This window comes from Aotus nancymaae, unplaced genomic scaffold (genome assembly GCF_030222135.1).
Source record: "Aotus nancymaae isolate 86718 unplaced genomic scaffold, 86718_ANA_hifiasm-v0.15.2.pri h1tg000040l, whole genome shotgun sequence".
NCBI classification, from domain to species: Eukaryota; Metazoa; Chordata; class Mammalia; order Primates; family Aotidae; genus Aotus; species Aotus nancymaae.
In genome coordinates this window covers 12,848,792-12,872,771 of record NW_026988454.1, presented here as the reverse complement: position 1 = coordinate 12,872,771, position 23,980 = coordinate 12,848,792, and the positions used below count along the sequence as shown (strand labels likewise).

The 23,980-nt window shown below is 43.5% G+C and overlaps 1 protein-coding gene across 3 annotated transcripts in view; it reads left to right on the top strand.

The window, feature by feature from the left end:
* Nucleotides 1–23,980, top strand: part of TIAM2 (TIAM Rac1 associated GEF 2) — a 310,343-nt gene that overhangs the window by 146,055 nt on the left and 140,308 nt on the right. Inside the window, exon 1 of one of the 3 annotated variants that reach the window (XM_064360525.1) lies at nt 6,854–7,031. The exons of the other annotated variants lie outside the window; for them this stretch is intronic. The gene's annotated coding sequence lies outside the window, so the exon portion shown is untranslated. Of the gene's footprint in view, nt 1–6,853; nt 7,032–23,980 lie in introns of those variants that run through there. 3 annotated transcript variants of the gene reach the window in all.

Here is a 23,980-nt window from a genome sequence, read left to right as displayed (position 1 = left end):
CAAGAACAGAAAACCAAACACTACATGTTTTCACTCAGAAGTGGGTGTCGTACAATGAGAACACACAGACACAGGGAGGGGAACATCACACACTGGGGCCTGGGGGTTGGGGGTTACGGGAGGAATAGCAGGGGGTGGGGGGATTGGGGAGGGATAGCATGAGGAGAAATACCTAATGTAGATGATGGGGCGATGGATTCAGCAAACCACCATCATGGCACATGTATACCTATGTAACAAACCTGCACGATCTGCACATGTACCCCAGAACATAAGGTATAAAAAAAAATTAAAAAAAAAGTCTAAACAGAAAAAAAGTACAGTAAAAATATGTATTATAATCTTATGGAACCACTGTATATACAGTCTATCATCGGCCATGACGTTGTTATGCTGCACGTGACTGTATTCAGTTTATTGACTGAGACTGCTGGGTTCTGTTTTCTTCTCCATCAGCATTTGTGAGAAGTGCTGCCTTTTGTCTGCATACAGTCACTGGGAAACAGGCAGAGCAGAAGTTTGGGCCATCTGATTTTGCGGCTGTGAGACCTTGACTCACAGCAGGTGCTGGCACTTCTCCCATAGTGTGGCCGCCACAGAGCAGGAGGCAGGAGCATGTGGCCAGCTGCCAGCACAGTGGCACTGCAGCGTTGCCTGTTCAAGATGCGGGCTTGGACTACGAAACGCTAATGGAGAATGGCGGGGGATCTTTAAACAGAAACTCTGTGAAAATTTTGCTTGATGGACAGTGATCGCAGGTGGAGTGGCTTATTTTAAATAAAGGGATTGCTTGGCTTCTGACACAGAGATGTAGGTGCAACAAACACTGTTCTTCCTTTCACATTTACCACCACTGCCACCATCACTGTCACCTCCCGTTCATTAATTCATTCATGCATGCATGCATTTATTTAACATATATTTATTGGGTATTCACCATGTGCCAGGCACTTCTTAAAATCCTGGACTTTCAACAGTAAACAATTTAAACAAGATCCCTGTGGAATGTACATTCTAAGGCAGGCCTTATGCTAAACAATTTACAGCCATTACTTTACGTGATCCTTACAATAAGCCTGGGAGGCAGACATAATTATCCCCATTTTATAGATTAAGAAACCGAGGCTCAGAGAAATTAAATCATGTGTCCAGTGTCACACAGCGGGATCTGACATCAAGCCAGAGGGACTCTACATTGTGGGCGCTGAGCTGTTTTGCAAGCCTCTTAGGAGCAATGACTGAGTGGCCAATGAATTGCACGAGTTGTACATTTGCGTGGGTTTTCAGCGTCACATATGGGAGGTAAAGCTTCATACCACCCTCGTTTTAGATATGAAGGCCAGTCCTATCTGCCCTTACTGTATTATCTGGGCAAATTTGGAAACCTTTGGTTTTAGAAACAGACTTCCTAAATTTGGGCTTTTTGATCAAATGGGGAGAAAAAGCAGCTCCCCAAGTAACGTTTCTGAGAATGTCAGGATTCTCAAATGTCACACTTGGTGTGCTTCATTTTCTTCTGGTATTGCCTTCATCTGGGACATTTTTGCCACTGCATTTCTCAAGGTCTGTGTTCCTTCAGCCTACATTATTCAAAGTATTGTGTCTTCATCAGAAACTGTGTAGGGAAGCCCTCTTTAGCACATAAATATTGCTGAGTTTTTTTGCCCGTTAATGTAATTACATCCAAGGTGCATCTTTACATTTGTGAGGGACTATTTAATCTTTTATAATCCCGTTTGGGTAAAAGTAATTTATATTTTTAATCTTTGTTATTCTTTTATTTTTACTTTTTTCTTCCTTGACTATAGATGTAGCAGTAAGGAGTGGTGCTTATTCTTTCAGAAGCATTCTGTGCTTGACCTGAAAAGTAAAGAATATAGAAGCAGTTTTTATTACTGTCTTTTTTTGAATTCTAAGCAGAGACGTTATTTCTGATAGCTCACATTATTTTAGAGCTTTTATTTATTTATTTATTTGAGACAGGATCTCACTCTGTTGCCCAGGCTGGAGTGAGTGCAGTGGCGTGATATTGGCTCATTGCAACCTCTGCCTCCTGGGTTCAAGTGATTCATCCACCTCAGCCTCCCAAATAGCTGGGACTACAGGTGCATGCCACCATGCCTGGCTAATTTTTTGGCAGAAATGGGGTTTCACTGTGTTGACCAGGCTGGTCTTGAACTCCTGACATCAAGTGGTCCACCTGCCTTGGCCTTCCAAAGTGCTAGGATTGCAGGCATGACCCAGTGCACTTTGCCTAGAACTTATATTTTTAATGTCACTTTTTCTTATAATTATTTATAGGTTAGAACATGTTATTGACATTTTTATTTGTGATAGGCATTATGATTGTCAATCCCACTTTATGATGAAGGAAAATGGGATTCAGGAAGCCTCTAAGTTATGAAGAGATGAATTGCTAGCCCAGATCTACTGGTTTTGAAGCCTGAGATGTTTCCACTATTTCCCTATTTTTTATTAATAATAATTTGTCATGTGATAGTGGCTCTCAAACGTTTCATTCTGGAGGTGTTTCTATGCCCCATATTTTCATTTTCTATTCTCCAGCTCTTCTCTGGATAGGAACAGAAACCCTCAAGAACATATCTTTGCATTCACGTGTGTATATACAGTCTAGGATAGACACGTCTTTGATTACGATCAGGTTTGCATCAATTTTTGCATAATATTTGACTAGGCATGTAGTAAAACACCCTGTTTTTAATGGATTGATTTATTGCAGGGTGTGTGGGTGTGTGTGTATACATATATTTTCCTCCCAATGTTTTATTAAGAAAATTTGCAAAAATATAGAAACATCAAAAGAATTGTACACTGAACACCCCTAAACTCGCCACTTGATTCTATAATTGTTAACACCTGCTATTTTTGCTTTTACATGGGTCATTTTGCATTGTATGCTTCAGAATAGAATACTCCCTAAGTAGTAATTTACATCTTTCTCAGAGATCTTTGCCAAGGAATTTAATTTTAGATGCCTGTTAACACATATGTCCTGTTATATTATTATCTCAGACTGAAGCATTAGAAAGATCAAGTCTAGTTTTTTGGACCTATCTGGTTTTTGTAATTTTAGGATGGTGAACTAAATAGACAATATTTGACTGTAGCTGGGCAGTCTAAAGAACTTGAAAAACCTTACATAGTTCGAAACCCCAAGTGACTTTATAAATTTATAGAACTAAAGTCATTTGGGTGACCTCAGTAATAAAAAATGGAATCAGACAATGCAAACCCATTGGAACTGCCTGAGGAATGTTGGAGATAATTCATTTGTACAGGCGGTTCTGGCAGAGAGAGATCTACATATAAAATGTATCAAAAGGCCAGAATTGTTTTAAGAAGACCTAGAAGCAGGAATTAGTGGCCAGGCTCGGTGGCTCACGCTTGTAATCCCAGCACTTGGGGAGGCTGATTCAGGTGGATCACCTGAGATCAGGGGTTCAAGACCAGCCTAGCCAACATGATGAAACCCCGTCTCTACTAAAAACACAAAAATCAGCTGGGTGTAGTGGCGTATGCCTGTAATCCCAGCTACTCGGGAGGCTGAGGCAGGAGAATCTCTTGAACCCAGGAGGTAGAGGTTGCGGTGAACCAAGATCACGCCACTGCACTGCAGCCAGGGCAACAGAGCAAGACTCCGTATTAAAAAAAAAAAAAAAAAAAGGCTTGGGGAATTAGAATAGGGGCATGCAAATATCTCCATGCAATTAATTTTTCTTCTGACTTTTTTTTTTTTGCCCTTACATAACTCTGTACATTTCCTTCTTCTGCATAATTTTTCTTCCCTTTGTATCACGGAGTCCCTTTTCTGTCTTAAATCACTGTGGAAGGCTTTCTTTTACACTGGCTATTATTTTATTTTACCTATTTTAGTAACAGAAATGATGCTACTGAGTCTGAAGGAATCAGAGCTCATGATTTAACAGCATCTTCTTCTGTATTTACCTAACACACACACACACACACACACACACACACACACGCACGCACGCACCAAAATAACGTTTTGGGAATTCCCATGTTTTATGTTATGTGACTTGGCCTCCGTGGCAACCTTCTGACTTCAGTCCCGGGGCTTGTGGTTACGTGGGTGGTACGTCCCTGTGCTGCTGCCTGCTGCTGGCCAGCTCTGTGACCTTTTTGCAAGTCATTTAAGGTCTCTCTTTCTTTATCTGTAATTCGAGAGGGTTAGAATAGGGAATTTTGCAGGTTTATCCCACCAGCACTAGAACTTCCCTCTTTCTGTGTTCACATTAACATTTTTTTTCCTCCTTCCTGCACTTCTCCCCGCCCCACCTTGACTTAAATTTTTTGTGGTCAGGCTAATTTTTGTAACTATTACACTGATGGTCTTCAAGAATGGCTCTTATTATTTGCCAATTAAGATTAGAAAGCATACCTTCAAGTGTGTAGTAACTTCATATGGTAAAAGATTGTGTGTGTATACCCATATGGGTAGATGTGTGTATGTGTATGTAAAGGTACAGTTTTCATCCCGATAAGGAATTAAAGGCTTATCTGTCTACAGTAGAGTCTGATCTATAATATTAGGTAAAAATCTTTCTGTTGGATATGTAGATCCTTTTTCTTCTGAGACAAGGTCTCACTCTGTCGCCCAGGCTAGAGTGCAGTGGTGCAGTCACGGCTCACTGCAGCCTCGACCTCCCCAGGCTCAATAGATCCTCCCACCCCAGCTCTCAAGTAAGTGGGCTACTGGTATGTGCTACCTTGCCTGTTTTTTGAGACAGTGTTTTGCTCTGTCACCCAGGCTGGAGTGCAGTGGTGCAATCTTGGCTCACTGCAGCCCCTCCCTCCCAGGTTCAGCAGTTTTCCCGCCGCAGCCTCCTGAGTAGCTGCGACTATACGTGCATTCCACCATGCCTGGCTAATTTTTGTGTTTTTAGTAGAGACGAGGTTTCACCATGTCGGCCAGGCTGATCTTAAACTCCTGGCCTCAGGTGATCTGCCCACCTTAGCCTCTCAAAGGCTGGGATTACAAGCGTGAGCCATTGCACCTGGCCCTGGCTATTTTTTTATTTTTGTTTATTTATTTATTTTTTGAGACAGAGTCACTCTGCTGCTCAGGCTGGAGTACAGTGGCTTGATCTCTGCTCACTGCAACCTCCGCCTCCTGGGTTCAAGCGATTCTCCTACCTCAGCCTCCTGAGTAGCTGGGATTACAGGCGCACACTACAATGCCCGGCTAATTTTTGTATTTTTAGTAGCGATGGGGTTTCACCATGTTGTTCAGGCTGGTCTTGAACTTTTGACCTCATAATCTGCCCGCTGCAGCCTCCCAAAGTGCTGGGATTACAGGCGTGAGCCACTGTGCCCGGCCAGTTTTTATTTTTTGTAGAGACAGGGTCTCCCTTTGTTGTCCAGGGTGGTCTTGAACTCCTGGGCTGTGTGATCTGCCCACATCAGTCTCTCTTGTAGCTTGGACCACAGGCTTACTCTCCCAGGCTTGGCTAATTTTTAAATTATTTTTTCTGGTAGAGACAGGCTCCTTATGTTGCCCAGGCTGGTCTCGAACTCCTGGGCTCAAGTGATCCTCCCAAAGTGTTGGAATTACAGGCATGAGCCACAGTGCCCAGCCTCTGTTGTTATTTTTGAAATGACGAAGATATTACCTTAAAAATCTCTTGTCACATGTTTGCCCAGGATAACTTGTGTATTCACATATTTAGAATATGTGTATTTTGAAAACCTTTGATTAAGTGGTTTTCTTCTGTAAAATACAGAAGATTTGTGATCCTGTTTTCCTATTCATCATCCACACTCCACCGTAACATGAAAGATCTGAAAATGCTGCTTTATCTTTTGAGTATTTTTATTTATTTTATTTTTTAAATTGATTTATTTTTTATATTTTTTGAGAGGGAGTCTCTCTCTGTCTCCCAGAGCGCAGTGGTGTGATCTCGGCTCACTGCAACCTCTGCCTTCTGGGTTCAAGCAATTCTTCTGTCTCAGCCTCCCTAGTAGCTGGGATTACAGGTGCGCGCCATCACGCCTGGCTGACTTTTATATATTTAGTAGAGATGGAGTTTCACCATATTGGTCAGTCTGGTCCTGAACTCTTGACCTCAGGTGATCCACCCTCCTCCGCCTCCCAAAGTGCCGGGATTACAGGCATGAGCCACCGTGCCCAGCCTTTTTGGGGTATTTTTAAAATGTAAGGTCTTTCATCAAAGGATATAGCAAGACCCCAAAACACTCTGAACCTCTGCTGTATATAACTTTTATTTAAGATAATTTAATGGTTCATTTTTAATAAAAAAGCACCACGTTGGGGTAACAAGGACTTCCAGTGTCCAAGACTGTAGTTCAGCTAACTTAAAAATGAAAGGACTCCGGCAAGGAACACAAGTAAGTTTATACCCGATATTTTGCAAATCATGATATTATTTTTAAGGGCTGCTCTTGAGGCAGGGTTTTTATGATCATAACATTCCAGCTGTGGTTTTGGAGGCAGCATGTTTACTACTGCTCTAAATACAAGGATGGTAGGTGTGTATTCTTACTGCTAACGGTCTGAAAAAAGAAGCTGAGACTCCCTTCAAGTGAGTAAACCTTTATTCGTTGGGCTTGGGAGCCGTGTTCCTATGGACCTTCGGTGGTCATTATGGAATGCAGGCCCAACAACAACCCAGTCATGGGCGAGCCTGGCCTCTCCGAGGCACGATGGCACGCTGTCCCGGCTAATGGCTTCAGGCAGCCCATGGAAAACCACTTTCTGGTTAAGCCTGCATCATAGTGTTCCACCAATGGAAAAAATTGAACATGATGAGGGTGTGTAGCTAGCAGACAAAAATACATCCAGCATTGCACAGGATCTGTTTTTAGCTCTCAACGGCTGAGCATTTGAAGTGTTAGACGCTGTTTCCTGGCTTACCATGAGCAGAAGGAAGAATGAGTTTGTGGATGTGTATAGAGACTCTTGCTTTGTGAAACTTTTCTTATTAACAAAAAGACCCTGAGGAAAACTGGCTACATCAAAAGCGTTGGCAAAGGTAAGGTTATAAATGTTTACTTCCCCTCTTCTGGGGTTGAGACGTAATTTTATATGTGAGATATAAATGTTTCTCAAAATGCTCCCTCCGGCAGTATCTAAGCGCTGACTTGTCTTTGACATGATTTTGTACTTAGCCTGCACACGTTGCTTTGCATAAGGGAATTGTTACTTTAATTTGAGTGTCTATATGCTTTCAAACACCTATAGGTGATTTATTGCAGTTGCCTGCCCTGTTTTACTAATTAACTCTCCGAAAGTTTTGTACGTATTGTGTGGATTTATTTTCTCCTGATGGTGTCAAGAAAGTACCACTTCTCAGACTGAGCACGTTAAAGCATTGATGACCATTACCTTACCAGTTAATTTTTTTTTTCAGGATAGAAAGGGAAATTAAAATGTGGCAGAGATTGTGTTTTGCAGTTTTTTGGTTATTATGTAATCTCATCAGGACTTCGTTTTTAGCTGAGTGGGCTATTTGGCTTACGAGTTGCTTTTCAAACTTGTAATTTGATGTTCACTGTTTAGTATTGTCTGTTTGTCTTAAACTTTATGAGAAAGAAATGGAATCTTTTTTTATCTTGGGAGGGGGAGGTCCTTGTTTAAGTGGAATGACTGATTTGTGTTCTAATCCATTAGAGGCTGCTCATTCATTATTGTGTTTGAAACGCCCGAAGCACGAGTCCTGCTGAACGTCTAGTGTGTGCTCATCAGCGGGGGCCGAGGAGGCCTGGCTTTGGTGTAGTTCTTTCTTGGCTTTACATTAATTTGGCCAAGCATGTAATTCGCAGAAAATTGGTAGGTGGAGAGACAGAAATAGGAAGCTTCATTGAAGTCACTGTAACTTACAAGATTATTTATAGAATTTCTGGAAAGTAAGGGTACGGGCGCACAGCTGCCGGAGTTTTCCCTAACATGTTTAAACATTTTCTCGTGGCCTCTAGTCACACTTAGGGATCCTAAAATTTTATACTTTCAGCATTACCAGGTTAGGAATTATTTCCAGGCAGGCTACGTGGGTTCCTTTTCAGCTGTGTTAGGTCGAGGCTGCCTTCTGCATGGGTGTCTTGTGCCTCTCCCATTCGTTCACTTCCTTTAGACACGTCTTTAGGGAGAGAGGAATGTGAGTGTGGTTCAGGTAGGCTACAGTTCGTAGAAAGATTCGTCACATTTTATGGGTAACTTTTCCTTTTAATCTGAAAGATGCTGCTCTGACAGAGCCAGCAAGCATCTAGAGCAGGAACAGAGGCGAGCGCTGACTGCCTCCTTCTCTGGTCACATTAATACTTGTCACCTACTTTGATTCTTGCCAGAGCTTGTGGACAGAAAGTGAAGTCTGTTGAAGACCCTGATGACTCAAATCCATTCTGACCAGACCTTAAATAGTGTTTTGAATGCAAATAGATAACACCTTTTTTCAATGCTTTAGTGTCGGGGGAGCGATGGCAGAGCCCTCTCATTAGATCAGGCCTGCAGGAAGGATGCCTGGAAGTGCAAGATAAGCATTCGGCTCCTTGAGAAGAGATTAGTTTTTCCAGTGGGTAAGTGGTCCTTCACTTACCCACTAAGTAAAACAGATGATTCTGTCTTGGTGGTCCCAGATTGCGTTTGAGCAGAGCCATCCTTTCTTTTGCAAAATTAGCACAGGCTGTCTGCAGCGTCTTCCCACCAGAAGTGTTGGCTAAAATAACACAGAGCTTGAGCCCCTTAAATACCTGATGGGGCACTTTACGTGATGTGCATGTGCCTCTATGTTTGACTCACTTTGTAAGAAATATTCTGTGATTATAATAAGGTTAGTGAGATCTCTTAGTTCAACTTTTAGATTAAAAAGAAATACTTCCTTTTTATGGGACATGAAGAACAAGGTCTATTTGGACTGTTTTTTTTTTGAGATGGAGTCTCTCTCTGTCACCCAGGCTGGAGTGCAGTGGCGCGATCTCGGCTCCCTGCAACCTCTGCCTCCCAGGTTCAAGCAATTCTCCTGCCTCTGCCTCCCAAGTAGCTGGGACTACAGGCGTGTGCCGCCATACCTGGCTAATTTTTTGTATTTTTAGTAGAGACGGGGTTTCACCATGTTAGCCAGGATGTTCTTGATCTCCTGACCTCATGATCTGCCTGCCTCGGTCTCCCTAAGTGCTGGAATTACAGACATGAGCCACCGTGCCCAGCCTATTTGGATTTTTTTTTAAAGGAATAATTTGCATCTTCTTAGTGCAATTAAGTGTGCTTTATATGTGAAGGTAATAACACCTTTATTAGAAGGGCTAGAAAAAGATAAAGGTATGTAATAGAAAGAAATTGCAGTATTTAAGATGATAGTCAAAAGTCATAATAATGGTAGTAGATAAACCTGAATTTCTGACTGTTGAATTCTAATAACAGGGTGGAATGTCTTTTTATTTCTCCATTCTACTTAAAACAGGCTTACAAATACCAGGAGGCTTCAACATCAGAGTCTCAGGGAACATATCAAACACTCAATTTTCAGGTGTTTATAGTTCACAGTATTGTAGACATAGAATATTACAGCTGAAAATGGACCTTAGGTGATGTTTCAGAGGAGAAAATTGAAGAACCACAGAACAGAAGGGACTTGTCCAAAGCCATAGAGATGTTTAGTTATCCAGCTGGAAAGAAATTCCGGGTATCCTGTTAGTTCTTTTCTTACTCTACCTGTTGTTGCTTAATTGAGAAAACTTTGGCACATCCTGATGTATCTTAGGTAATTGATAGGCTAGTGCCTATATCTACAGACACATGCACATACTTTTTTTTTTTTTCCTTTGGGAGACATAGTCTCCCTCTCTTGTCCAGGCTGAAGTGTAATGGTATGATCTTGGCTCACTGCAACCTCTACCTCCTGCGTTCAAGCGATTATCCTGCCTCAGCCTCCTGAGTAGCTGGGATTACAGGCTCCCGCCACTATGCCCAGCTAATTTTTTTTGTATTTTTATAGAGACGGGGTTTCACCTTGTTGACTAGGCTGGCCTCAAACTCCTGACTTCATGTAATCCGCCCGCCTTGACCTCTCAAAGTGCTGGGATCACAGGCGTGAGCCACTGCGCCCAGCCTGCATGCATATACATTTCCTTTCCTCCTTCCTTCCTTCTTCCTTTCCTTTTTTTTTCTGGTTATTTCTTTCATCTATTTACTTACCTGTTTATCAAACCTGTTTGGTAACCTGTCTGTTGGTTTGGTTTACCTGTCTGTTTAAAGACAGACTTAAAGCTCTAGTGGAGAAAAGGGCTTTTGCTTTTCTTATAGCCTAATCAAGTTCAAAGGTTTACATTCAATCTGTGACCATCAGCTCTCCGACTGTTGCCAGGGAGAATTTTAGGTGCACGTGTGTTACCCTAACCCATGCAATAAGACAGCTTTGATTAGACTTCACCTGCCCATCTCTTTCCATTTCAGCCTTCGATTGAATTTGTTTGTTTCATGGTCACATTCCAATAAAAGACTGTTTAGGTTTTGTTACTTCTGTGCCTTACAAAAAAGAAGCCCTGGAAGGGAACAGAAAGACAGCAGATGAGGCCTGGCTTTAGTGCCAAGGTGATGTCAGGCACTTTTGGAAAAGTAAACTTTACACATAAAGTGATAGACCAAGTTATCATTTACACTTAAGGAAAGGGATGTGGTGGGCCCCACAGATAGTGTCGGGATGAAGTTGATTCAGGGCGTTCCTAGGACTTGAATAAAGGTTAAAAAATCCTGGGTATTGTTCAAGCACTGGAAAGCAAGAATAATCCTTATCCTGCCTTTGTACTTGACCTGACCCTTCTCTATAGTTGCAGAATTGCTGGAGTTGGATTTCTAAAATGGAGATGTGAGGAAGGGCTAAGGAGAGATGGAGTTTGCAGGCTTTTAAAGACAAAAGCTAGAATCCATGCGATTAAAGGCAATGAGAAGAAACCCAGTAGAGAGAATAAAGATAGGCTTGTTTTCAGGCTGCCCCTGGCCATCCCTGGAAGGTGGAAAAAGGCATCTTAAAGACAAGTGAAAGGAAGCTTTATACCCAGACACAGTGGTGAACCGAGGAAACTCATGACATTAGGAGGTGCTAGAGAGTAAAGCGCTTCATGGAAATATCCATAAATTCTTGGAATATGTACACACACACACACACACACACACACACACACACACACCATTGAAAATTGATTGGCTGATCACAAATATATCCAAACAGCCAGACAAGCTAACTATAAAACAACAACAACAACGAGATGCCTGAAATAACAGGAAACTAACAGTAACTGTCACTTACCTTTTTAAAAAATGTCGACTGGGCGCAGTGGCTCACGCCTGTAATCCCAGCACCTGGGAAGGTCAAGACAGGGGGATCACAGGGTCAAGAATCAAGACCATCCTGGCCAACATGGTGAAACCCTGTCTCTACTAAAAATACAAAAAAATTAGCTGGGCATGGTGGCATGCACCTGTAGTCCCAGTTACTCAGGAGGCTGAGGGAGGAGGATAGCTTTAATCTGGGAGGTGGAGGTTACAGTAAGCCAAGATCGTGCCACTGCACTTCAGCCTGGTGACAGAGCAAGACTCTCTCTCTCTCAAAAAAAAAGAATGTTACTTACAGGGCAAAAAATAGAAATTACAAGACAGCACAGTGACATGCAGGTAATCAACGAGTTTCTCACTGGAGCTTTTTTATCCTGGCGCCCTACTGTGTGCATGTGATGTTCGTGCCTCTCAAACATTTCTGCAAGTTTCTGTGATAGGAGGGGCGGTTGCTCTAGAGCCACCTCCTGTTGTGTGTGTGATTCCTCTCCCTTTGACCCATTCTAGGACATTTCAGGAATGGCCCCTCTCTCTACACAACATCACATTTTCCTTTATTTCTCATTAGCATGCTGGAATTTCTCCTGGAGATACACACATACACAACGATGAAGCTCTTTTGATCCTTCTGTCCTTCCCACTAGCATCGGATTCCTCTCTGCTCCCCTTTATAATAAAACTCTTTGAGTGAACTGACTCTATTCACTCCTTTCTGTTTCGTTGACCTCATCCTCAAACTCAATCCAGTCCATCTTTCTCCACCTCACTCTGCCCTTGTCCTGTTCACAGAGACCTGTACGATGGCAAGTCTACTAAATGCAGTGCCCATTTTTTTTGTTACTTGAATAACAAAAATTTTTTGAATTTTGAATCAGAAACATTTGACATGATCGCTCAGTCTTCTCCCTGAAATCCTTTTCCCAACTGGCTTTGGGTGCAACACACTCTCTTGGTTTTCTGTTTTTCTTTTTTTTTTTTTTTTTGAGATGGAGTCTCGCTCTGTCACCCAGGCTGGAGTGCAGTGGCGCGATCTTGGCTCAGTACAACCTCTGCCTTCCGGGTTCAAGTGATTCTCCTGCTTCAGCCTCCTGAGTAGCTGGGACTACAGGTGTGTGCCACCATGCCTGGCTAATTGTTTTTTTTTTTTTCAGTAGAGATGGGGTTTCACCATGTTGGCCAGGCTGGCCTCGAACTCCTGACCTCAGGTGATCCGCCTGCCTCGGCCTCCCAAAGTGCTGGGATAACAGGCATGAGCCACCATGCCCTGCCTCTTGGTTCCTCTTAATTCAGTTGGCTGACTGCTCCTTCTGTCTTCTTCATGGGTTTCTCCTCATTTCCTTGACCTCTTGATGTCAGGGTGCCCCAGGGTCTCCTTGGACCTCCTGTCTATCCTTTGTTCACTTATGGAGAGCTCATCCAGTTTGTGTTTTAAGTACCATCTTTGTGTGGGTGAGTAACCCACTTCTCCCCTGAACTCCAGACTGGTATTGCCACTTAAGTCTCCAGTGGACACCTGAAAGCCAGCATGTCCAAAATCGAACTCCTCATCTTGCCCTGCACAGCCTGCCCTACTCTGCCGTCCCCATTCTCCCATGGCTTTAATGGAACAGTGTGGAGTCATCCTTGATGTCGCTCACACTTACTTCCACCTGCTCTCGAGTCCTGCTGGCTCTCCCTTCAGCCCCCCGGAGCTTCAGCTGTGTCGGGAGGCAGCCCCCTTCCCTACTACCCCTACAGAAGCTGGGGCACATCACCTGTCCCCTGCATTGGTCCAATAGCCTAGCAGGTTCCCCTGCTGCTTCCACTTTGTCACTGGCAATCCAGATCCATGCAGCGGCCACACAGGTCCTTTTAAAATGTCCCGCGATGAGCTTTCTCAATCACACCCTCTAATTATGACTTCTCTTCTCAATGTGAACGCCAAAGTCCTTCAACTGACCCTCAAGGCTGCTCCCTCTGGCTCTGACCTCTCCTGCCCTTCTTCCCATGTTTGTTCTGCTGCGGTCATGCTGGCCCCTGCCTGGCCCCTGCCCGTCCACCTCTCGGGCACTCACACTTTCTGTTGTCCCTGCCCACAGGGCCCTTTCCCTGGAGCTCACTTGGTGTCTCCTCCTTGCAAGTCTCTACTGAGGTTTCACCATTCAGCGAGGCTTCCTCCCTTCTTAAGAATCGCGGCAACCTTCCCCTCCACGTTGCTCCTCCCCCATTTCCTTCCTTACTATTTTGTCAAAGTGCTTATCACCTCCCAATAGAACATTTATTTTCTGGCCAGGCGTGGTGGCTCATGCCTGTCATCTCAGCCCTTTGAGAGGCGGAGGCCAGCGGATCACTTGAGGTCAGGAGTTTGAGACCAGCCGGGCCAACATAGTGAAATCTTGTCTCTACTAACAAAAATTAGCCAGGCATTATGGTGGGCTCCTGTGGTCCCAGCTGCTCGGGAGGCTGAGGCGGAGAATCGCTTGAACCCAGGAGGCAGAGGTTGCAGTGAGCTGAGGTCGCACCACTGCACTCCAGCCTGAGTGACAGAGAAAGATGCTGTCTCAAAACAAAAAAAAAATGCAAAATTTCTCTCTCTCCACTTTAGTATAAACTCCATGAGAGCTGGGATATTTCTTTGGATGGGCATCTGTTTTGTTTATTGCTGTATCCCCAAGGGTTAGAACAGTGTCTAGCAAAGAGTTGTGATTCAGTACATATTTTTTGCCTTATTCAGTGAAAATGTATCCTCCCTGGGAAGCCTGTTGATGTAACAGAAGCAACCTAATGTAAATGCGAAATACATTGAACTCCTATAATTTATCTTAAAAATGTAAATTTTATACTTCATGATATATATTTCCTTTTTTATTTGAGATGGAGTCTTGCTCTGTCACCCAGGCTGGAGTGCAGTGGTGCCATCTCAGTTCACTGCAACCTCCACCTTCCAGGTTCACGTGATTCTCGTGTCCCAGCCTCCTGAGTAGCCGGGATTACAGGCGCACGCCACCACACCCAGCTAATTTTTGTATTTTCTATAGAGACGGGGTTTCACTGTCTTGGCTGTACTGGTCTCAACCTCCGGACCTCAAGTGATCCACCTGCTTCAGCCTCCCTATGTGTTGGGATTACAGGCATGAGCCACTGTGCCCTGCCATGATACATATTTCTTTATTATGGACGTAATATTTAAATTACTTAGCATTAAATGAAATGAGTGTCAGGAAGACGCCCCTTGGTTATTCTGTGGTGTTGAGGGTCTCCTGTGCTCCCCCTTTGTCTTGGTGGCCATGCCCCACCCCCACAGCCATTGGGAGGCACAGTCTGAGTTATAATTGTTATTGAAGACAGTGACCGTGAAGCTTAAAGTATCAAAAAAACAAAAGAAAACAAAATTCTCATTTGTTTAATGTTCTTTGTAACGCAGCAGTAGACTCGGATAGCTAAATTTTAACCTTAAAGCTTTTTGGTTAACTTAAACGTTTAGTTTTTTCATTCTATTCTTACCTCTTCATCCTCAGCCATGGAAGTCTTTGTTACCTGAGAAAAAATACCTTTAGAGAAGGACATTAAGATGTTTTATTTGTGAAAGGGGCATAGATTGATCAGAAACACAACCACTCTTTCATTTATTTATTTATTTTTAATTTTAATTTTTGTTTTTCTGAGATGGAGTCTCGCTCTGTCGCCTGGACTGCAGTGATGTGATCTCATCTCACTACAGCCTCCACCTTCCAGGTTCAGGCAATTCTCCTGCCTCAGTTTCCCAAATAGCTGGGATTACAGGTGCCCGCCACCACGTCTGGCTAATTTTTGTATTTTAGTAGAGATGGGTTTTCACCATGTTGGCCAGGCTGGTCTCAAACTCCTGACCTCAGGTGATCCACCCGCCTCGGCTTCCCAGAGTGCTGGGATTACAAGCCTGAGCCACTGTGCCTGGCCACAGCCACTCTTTTAAAAGGGAATCCTGAAAGTTAAATTGTACTTAAATAAAAGAGAGAAAAAAATAATTTTAGATTAAAAAGTACAAAAGAATTTAAAATTATTATTTTATTTTTTAAAGAAACAGGGTTTTACTATATTGCTTAGGCTGGTCTCAAACTCCTAAACTCAAGGGATGTTCCTATCTTGGCCTCCCAAAGTACTCGGAATACAGGCATGAGCCACTGCATTGAAATGGCCTGGTGCGGTGGCTCACACTTATAATCCTAGCGCTTTGGGAGGCCAAGGTGGGAGGATCCCTTGAGCCAGGAGTTGAAAATCAGCCTGGGCAACATAGTGAGACCTTGTCTTTACAAAGAATAAAATAAAATAATTAGCAGGAATGGTAGTGCGAGCCCGTAGTCCCAGCTACTTGGGAGGCTGAGACAGGAGAATTGCTTAAGCCCTGGCATTTGAGGTTACAGAGAACCATGATCACACCACTGTACTGCAGCCTGGGTGACAGAGCAAGACCCTGGCAATCAATTGATCAATCAATCAATTTTTAAAAATGATTGAAAATATCCAGGTTTGATTCCCACCTTTGCCTTTGAGTGATTTTGGCCGAATTATCCCCTCGGAGGCTGAAATTCTTTTTTGTAGAACAAGGATGATGCAAGCTATGAGGGTTCTTGTGCCCGGGATACCCTGGCACATAGCAGCATTGAGAATGGATTGGCTGGGTGTGGTGGCTCATGCCTGTAATCCCAGCACTATTGAGGCTGAGGTGGGCAGATCACCTGAGATCAGGAGTTCAAGACCAGCCTGGCCAACATGGTGAAAGCCCATCTCTACTAAAAATACAAAATTAACTGGGCGTGGTGGCATGTGCCTGCAATCCTAGAGGATGAGACCTGAGAATTGTTGGAACCTGGCAGGCAGAGAGAGGTTACAGTGAGCTGGGATCGCGCCAGTGCACTCCAGCCTGGGCGACAGTGTGAAACTCCCATCTCAAAACAAAGAACGGATTATACCCTTCCTTCTCCTTACATGTTTCATCTGCTTTGGGTATGAAAAAATTTTAAATTTCTATAAATTAGGCAATTTAAACTATACCAACTAGTGTGTGTGTGTGTGTGTGTGTGTATACATAACTCGTGTGTGTTTGTGTGTGTGTATATATATATATTTTTTTCCTGAAAGTTTCTATAAAGTTGTTAGCTAAAATCTTACCAGGTTGGTTGTGAATACTCATACAAATTAAGGAAAATTTCAGCAATGATTGCTTAATTTACCTGCAGCTTCAGGGACAACCTACGTTGTAGCCTTAAGGCACGCATTTCTAAAAATGACTCTCAAACAGGGCAAAAACCTTAGCTGAAGTAGAAGAGTTACACATTTTATGAGGGTAGGGAAAGCACCTATTTAGATGAGGGGAAAAAATGTGTGGTTTAAGCCCTGTTCATTTTTTAACTTAAATGGAACAGTGTAAAATGAAGAAATGGGTTGCCAAGAATAACTTGGTACAATGACCGTGGTGTATTTTGGTATATATTTTACAGAATGTGATCGAGGTTTAGGAGGACGGTATCTGCTTCTGATTTACTGAAGCTCAGACCTTACATATGTGCAGGTTTCCATAGGCAGCGAGAAGCCGTGTGGTGGCCGTCTGAGATTTCAGCGCATGATTCTGTTTAAGTTTTGATGTAAACCTCGGGAAGTGCTTACCCAGGCCTAAGCTTGTTCTTTGTGGAGTGGCTCAAGTTCAGAAAATGAGAGGTTATTTACAAGTCAGGCTAATCATTTTGAATCTCATGTTTTTATAAAAGTTGCAAAAGAGGGGTATTTAAAAGACTTGCTAACAGCTTTAGCTCTTTTGAATCTTTAGTCTGCTCATCACCAGGACAGGACCATGAGGTTTACAGAGACCAGGACGTTGGACAAGTTTTGGCTCAAACTTGAAGTAGGCGGGGGAGAAAGGGCAGATTGGGACTGAACATTTGATTTTTTTTAAAAAAATCCATGCTTGAAAGAGCCATGGTAAGAATGTGTAAAATGCATTTGAATCATTTCTAAAAGAAAAATAAGGAATATTTTATCTTATCCAGGATTATTTTATTTTAGCCAGTATTGATTGTGTAATTAAAAAAATTAAAAAACAAAATTTTTATTGGGCAGCTCCTGAACCAGAACAGGTTCAGAGAAGCTTCTTGATTTTGTAATTTTGCCCGAAAGTGTGTGTGTGTTTAAATTCCCTGAAATATTTTCAGTTTCTGTGATGGCTCACGTATAGCCGGGCCACTGAATTTACTTGACGTTCCAAAAACATACCAGTAATATTTGTGGGATTGCTGGTTTCACCATCTCTCTCTTAAACTTCATGCTGTTAAAGTTGTCATATTTTCTCTCTCTCTCTTCTCTTCCCTGTCCCCCAATTCCCCCACAGATGGAGTCTTACTCTGTCACCCAGGCTGGAGTGCAGTGGAGTGATCTTGGCTTACTGCAACCTCCACCTCCCAGACTCAAGCCATTCTCCTGCCTCAGCCTCCCAAGTAGTTGGGACTACAGAGCTGCCACCACGCCCGGCTAATTTTTGTATTTATAGTAAAGACAGGGTTTCACTATGTTGGTCAGCTGGTCTCAAATTCCTGACCTCAGGTGATCCACCCACCTTGGCCTCCCAAAGTGCTGGGATTACAGGCGTGAGCCACTGTACCTGGCCTTTCATATTGTCTCTTACTGATTCTCCGTGTTTCATGGTTTATAATCTCTCTCCCTCCACGCACAAGCTGATGAGCCCCTTTGGGAAGGGATGGTATCACCTCTCACACTATGTCTCTCATGGTGGCCAGCACAGTGCCTATAGGAACATCTCCAAACTTTCATGTGAAATTGTTGAGTGGAGCTTCTAAATTTCACTTCATTTCCCCAAGTTTCTGCCAATACTTTGAACAGTTTCTTCCTGGGCCAACGCTGCCTCCCATACTGACGCTGAGCTGTTGGCTACAGTGGACTCCTTCCCCAGCGGGTGTTCCAAAGTGTCCTGAGGTTGATGGTCACTCTGTGGTGTTTCTGGGGATGGCGGATATCGGAGTGTGTGAAGGGGAAGGGCAGATGCCTGTCCAGTTCCCTTAGCTTCCACTCCCTCAGTCTACCTTTTCCCTCTTCCCTCCTCCTCTCTCCAAACTTTGTCCCTGACCCTGGTGCTCAGGACGTGCAGCCCCTTCACACCTTTCCCTGAAGGAGCTGGGGTCTTTCTCCTTGTAGTCTCTTGGGGATTCGATCCTTCGGGGATCCAGCAAGTGGTTATGAAGCACCGTGTCTTTCCAGCAAGTGGTTATGAAGCACCGTGTCTTTGGACAAGCCATTTTCTGCTCCCCGGAATTCTTCTTTTTCCTTTCCTTTCTTTTCTCTTTTCTTCTTCTCTTTCTTTCTTTTCCTTCTCTTTTCTCTTTTCTTTTCTCCTTTCCTTTCTTTTCTTTTCTTTTTTTTTTCTTTTCTTTGACACAGTCTTGCTCTGTTGCCCAGGATGGAGTGCAGTGGCATGATCTCAGCTCAGTTCAACCTCTGCCTCCCGGATTCAAGTGATTCTTCTGCCTCAGCCTCCTGAGTAGCTGGGATTCCAGGTGCCCACCACACCCACTTAATTTTTGTATTTTTTAGTGGAAATGGGGTTTCACCATGTTGGCCAGGCTGGTCTGGAAATCCTGACCTCAGGTAATCCATCTGCCTCGGCCTCTCACAGTGCTAGGATTACTGGTGTGATTACAGGAAAGAGAGGGCTATTGTGCCCAGCCCTCTTTCCTTTCTTCATCTAATGGGATCCCGCTTCCTTCAGGACCCACCTGTTCAGTTATCTTCCTCATGGGGTTGTTCCTAACTTTCCTACAAAGAAGTTGAATGTCTAATGAATGTGTGTGTTTCTTTTTTTAATTCATGCAGTGCAAAAGGATGAAGCCCATGGGCCTAACTTGTGGTGTCCAGATTGCACATTAATGATGGGCCGCTTTTTTAAAAAAGATCTGGCTCTTACTGTCTCCATCTGAAGCGTTTGCCTTGGACGATGACCCTTTCCCTTCCCATTCCTTCTTTCTTTTGATGGAGTTTTGCTCTGTCTCTCAGGCTGGAGTGCAGTGGTACAACTTGGCCCACTGCAACCTTCACCTCTCGGGTTTAAGAGATTCTCCTGCCTCAGCCTTCCGAGTAGCTGGGATAACAGGAACGCGCTGCCACGTTGGCTCATTTTTGTATTTTTAGTAGAGATGGGGTTTCACCATGTTAGCCAGGCGGGTCTCGAGCTTCTGACCTCAGGTGATCCACCTGCCTTGGCCTCCCAAAGTGCTGGGATTACAGGCATGAGCCACCGAACCCGGCCCTGACTTTTCTCTATCTCTCTCTCTCTCTATTTTTTTTTTTTTTTTTTTTTTTTTTGAGTCAGAGTCTTGCTCTGTCACCCAGGCTGGAGTGCAGTGATGCAATCTCGACTCACTGTAACCTCTGCCTCCCGGGTTCATTTTCATGCCTCAGCCTCCCAAATAGCTGGGATTACAGTCGTAAGCCAGCCATTTTTGTATTTTTGGTAGAGATGAATATCACCATATTGTCTAGGCTGGTCTCGAATTCCTGACCTCAAGTGATCCGCCCGCCTTGGCCTCCCAAAGTGTTGAGATTATAGGTGTGAGCCACTGTGACTGGGCAACAATTACTTTTTGAATGTTTTGAGACTCTTCAGAGCTTGGCTGTCCTTGGATTTTATTAAAATGTATGTACCATTCTGACAAAACTACCTCTTGTGGTTTTATATGTCATTGTTTTTAAAACAATTCTTTAAAAAAATCATGACTCAAGAAGATATAATTTTACTTCACAACCCAGTATATGGACAAATACACAAGCACACACAAGAATTTGGTTTCATGAAACAAATTTTGCTCTTACTGGGATTCACTCTTCTATTTTCTGTTCTTTTTATTCTGTCTTCTGCTCTATTTTGTTCTTTTCTATTCATTTAAAAATACTGGTGTCAATTCATTGAATGAATTTCATGACCCAACAATGGGCCGTGACCCTTGATCAGCCTTCTGTAAGCCATGCTGCAGATGTTAGGACATTTTCTAAAACAGGTGTGGGTGCCGACATCCTCCTTGTGATGAATTGACTTACTAAGGTGATGAACTGGACAAAAAGCTGAGCTATTGTCTCTGTGGAATTTATGACTTTCCCTTTGTTGAATACCAGCCATGTTTGTCAGCTGAGATCCTGCTCGGAGGGCATTCCTTGCTGCAGATGGGTTTATCCATTCATCTGTTAATATGCATTTGGAAGGAGTCCTGCTGAATTGAAAGACCGATGGGGCCCCACAATGGAAGCTTAGCTTCTGAAGGGCCCTTAGCAGCTTGCTTTCTGCTCACTTTATTTGTAAGGATTACTCTTCCTAAGCATTATTCCTATGGATACCAGATGTTCCTTTTGCCTGCCTCTTTATATAAATTGGGTTCAAGTCTTCTTGTGATTAGAAATGAGCTCCTTCAAGTCTTGGCATTCAGTTCATGTGTTCTGAGTATAGTTCATTGACTCAAGATGAGAGAAATAGATTCTGGCAATATTTCCAGAGTTTATTGGTAAGTTTGGATCCCTGGCAGAGTTGACTGCTTTTGTTTTAGATTTTTGGGCACATTTGTCCTGTGTTTTAATATTTTAAGTGATGGAGACAATAATACAACTCCAGGGCAGGGTCTCACAGCCTTGGGACTATTGACATATGAGGCCAGATGTTTATTTATGTGGTGAACTGTCCTGTATGTTGTACGGGGTTCAGTAGCTTCCCCCAGCCTTAACCCACTAGGTGACAGTAGCAGACCTCAGTTGTGACAACCAAAAATATTCCCAGACATGCCAAATGTCCCTTGGGGGGACAAAATCTCCCTTGTTTAGAATAACTGCTTTAAGGTTGTACCAGTCGTTCAATGCGCACTCAGGTTATTTTCTTACATTTTCTAACATGAGTGTCTACCAGTGAGAGTGTATGGCTTGTGTCATTGGTTTTCTTTACATTTGATAGACTGCTTGCAAATTTGGTAGTTTTGTTTTTTTGAGATGGGAGTCTTGCTCTGTCACCCAGGCTAGAGTGCAATGGTGCTGTCTCGGCTCACTGCAACTTCTGCCTCCTGGGTTCAAGTGATTATCCTGCCTCAGCCTCCCGAGTAGCTTGGATTACAGGCACCTGCCACCACACCCGGCTAATTTTTGTATTTTTAGTAGAGATGGGGTTTCACCAACTTGGCTGGGCTGGTCTTGAACTTTTAACCTTGTAATCCACCTACCTCGGCCTCCCAAAGTGCTGGAATTACAGGCGTGAGCCACTCCGCCCGGTCAAATTAGGTAGTTTTATATGCTGTAATAATTTAGGGGAATTGATCAAAATCAAATGCTAACCAGCAGGACCTAGAAGATTCTAAATTTATATATATACCAATATATGTAATATTTCATTTAATAGGTAATGAAAGATCTGAAATGACAGTTTTAATAAGATCTAATGTCATAATATACAAAATCAGACTTAAAACTAAAATTGATTAATACTTTGTGTTGCATTCTTGAATAATGAAGAGGTAATGAAAGACCTGAAACAACAGTAATGAGATCGGATGCCATAACATACAAAATTAGACTTATAACTAAAAATTAAGAACAGTACTCTGTTGCATTTCTCAGTATTTTAGGTGGTTTCACATATATTTCCACACTTGATTCTCAGTCTGAGAGGTAGTAGAGCAGATATTTTTATCCTCAAGTTGCAAATGAGGAAAATGAAATTCAGAAAGTGTTAGCAGTTTGCCCAAAGTCTCGCATGCTGTTTAAGAGACGGAAGCAGGTCTTCACCCGAGTTCTCTGACACAAACCAGACTAGAATTCAGAGACTCCTGTCCTTAGTGGTTAAAGCTGTCCCCTACCCTCCCCAAATGAAGAAAACCAAGTAGCTATTGTTCATGATGGCTAGCCCTTTCGTGATCTGGCTCTTGTCGCTATCTGAAGTATTTGCCCGGGACTAGGATGAGGGTCCTAGCTCAGTATAAACATTTCTCTGGAGTGACGTGAAGCCTGTTGGTATCTCCTGGTGGTAGTATTTGTGCTTCCTCTCACAGACTCGGCCAGCTGTGGATCTGCTTTTGTGCAGTGGCTCGGTTCTGTTTGCTGTCCCCGATCCGCCCCCTGCCCTCCTCGCAGGCCTCTGCTCAGCACCATCTGCCCACCGGAGGGTTTCCTCTCACTCCCCTTCAGTTGCTCCTTCTGGGCAGCCAGCTCAGGGCCTCAGTCCAGAGACAAAGCCGAGGCGGACGATTCTAGTTTTCTTTGCTGTAAATGCCACACTACAGGGAACCAGAGAATTTGGGAATCTGACTCAACCAATCAAGCCCCAGGCTAAAGGCAAATGAAAAGGTAAATCTTGAGTTTCCTCCTGAAATCTAGTTTTCCCCAGGACTCAGTAGATGATGGTGGCTGTTGGGACTGTGGTGGCATACTTAACATGTTCCTCCACGTGGCTGCACGCTTCTGGTGTGGTTATGGATTACAATTCAATAAAAGAAAAACAACTCTCATTCTTTGTAATTTTAGCTTAGAAAGCTACAGAGCATCCTCATGTGAATGGGGACTGGAAGGGAGGGAGTGCAGAATGAAAGGTAAGGATTTACCTTACTCACAAAGTGCTGGCATGGCAGGTGTGAGCCACCGTGCCCTGCCCAGCTTTTTTTTTTTTTTTCCTCCTTGCCAGGATTGGTCCAGCGTTGCACATTTAGGGATTGGAAGGGAATGTAGAGTGAAAGGTAGGATTTTGGGGATGGGAAGGGAATGCAGAGTGAAAGGTGGGATTTTGGGGATTGGGAGGGAATGCAGAGTGAATGGTAGGATTTTGGGGATGGGAAGGGAATGCAGAGTGAATGGTAGGATTTTGGGGATTGGAAGGGAATGCAGAGTGAATGGTAGGATTTTGGGGATGGGAAGGGAATGCAGAGTGAATGGTAGGATTTTGGGGATGGGAAGGGAATGCAGAGTGAATGGTAGGATTTTGGGGATGGGAAGGGAATGCAGAGTGAATGGTAGGATTTTGGGGATGGGAAGGGAATGCAGAGTGAATGGTAGGATTTTGGGGATGGGAAGGGAATGCAGAGTGAAAGGTAGGATTTTGGGGATGGGAAGGGAATGCAGAGTGAATGGTAGGATTTTGGGGACGGGAAGGGAATGCAGAGTGAAAGGTAGGATTTTGGGGACGGGAAGGGAATGCAGAGTGAATGGTAGGATTTTGGGGATGGGAAGGGAATGCAGAGTGAAAGGTAGGATTTTGGGGATTGGGAGGGAATGCAGAGTGAATGGTAGAATTTTGGGGATTGGAAGGGAATGCAGAGTGAATGGTAGCATTTTGGGGATGGGAAGGGAATGCAGAGTGAATGGTAGGATTTTGGGGATGGGAAGGGAATGCAGAGTGAAAGGTAGGATTTTGGGGATTGGAAGGGAATACAGAGTGAATGGTAGAACTTTGGGGATTGGAAGGGAATGCAGCAGAGTGAATGGTAGGATTTTGGAGATGGGAAGGGAATGCAGAATGAAAGGTAGGATTTTGGGGATGGGAAGGGAATGCAAATGAAAGGTAGGATTTTTTTTTTCAGGTCCATGGCATTGTGATCATTGGAAGTTTTTAAAACTTCCAATATTTATTATTGTCTCATAAATTAAAAATTATTATAAAAAAGTATG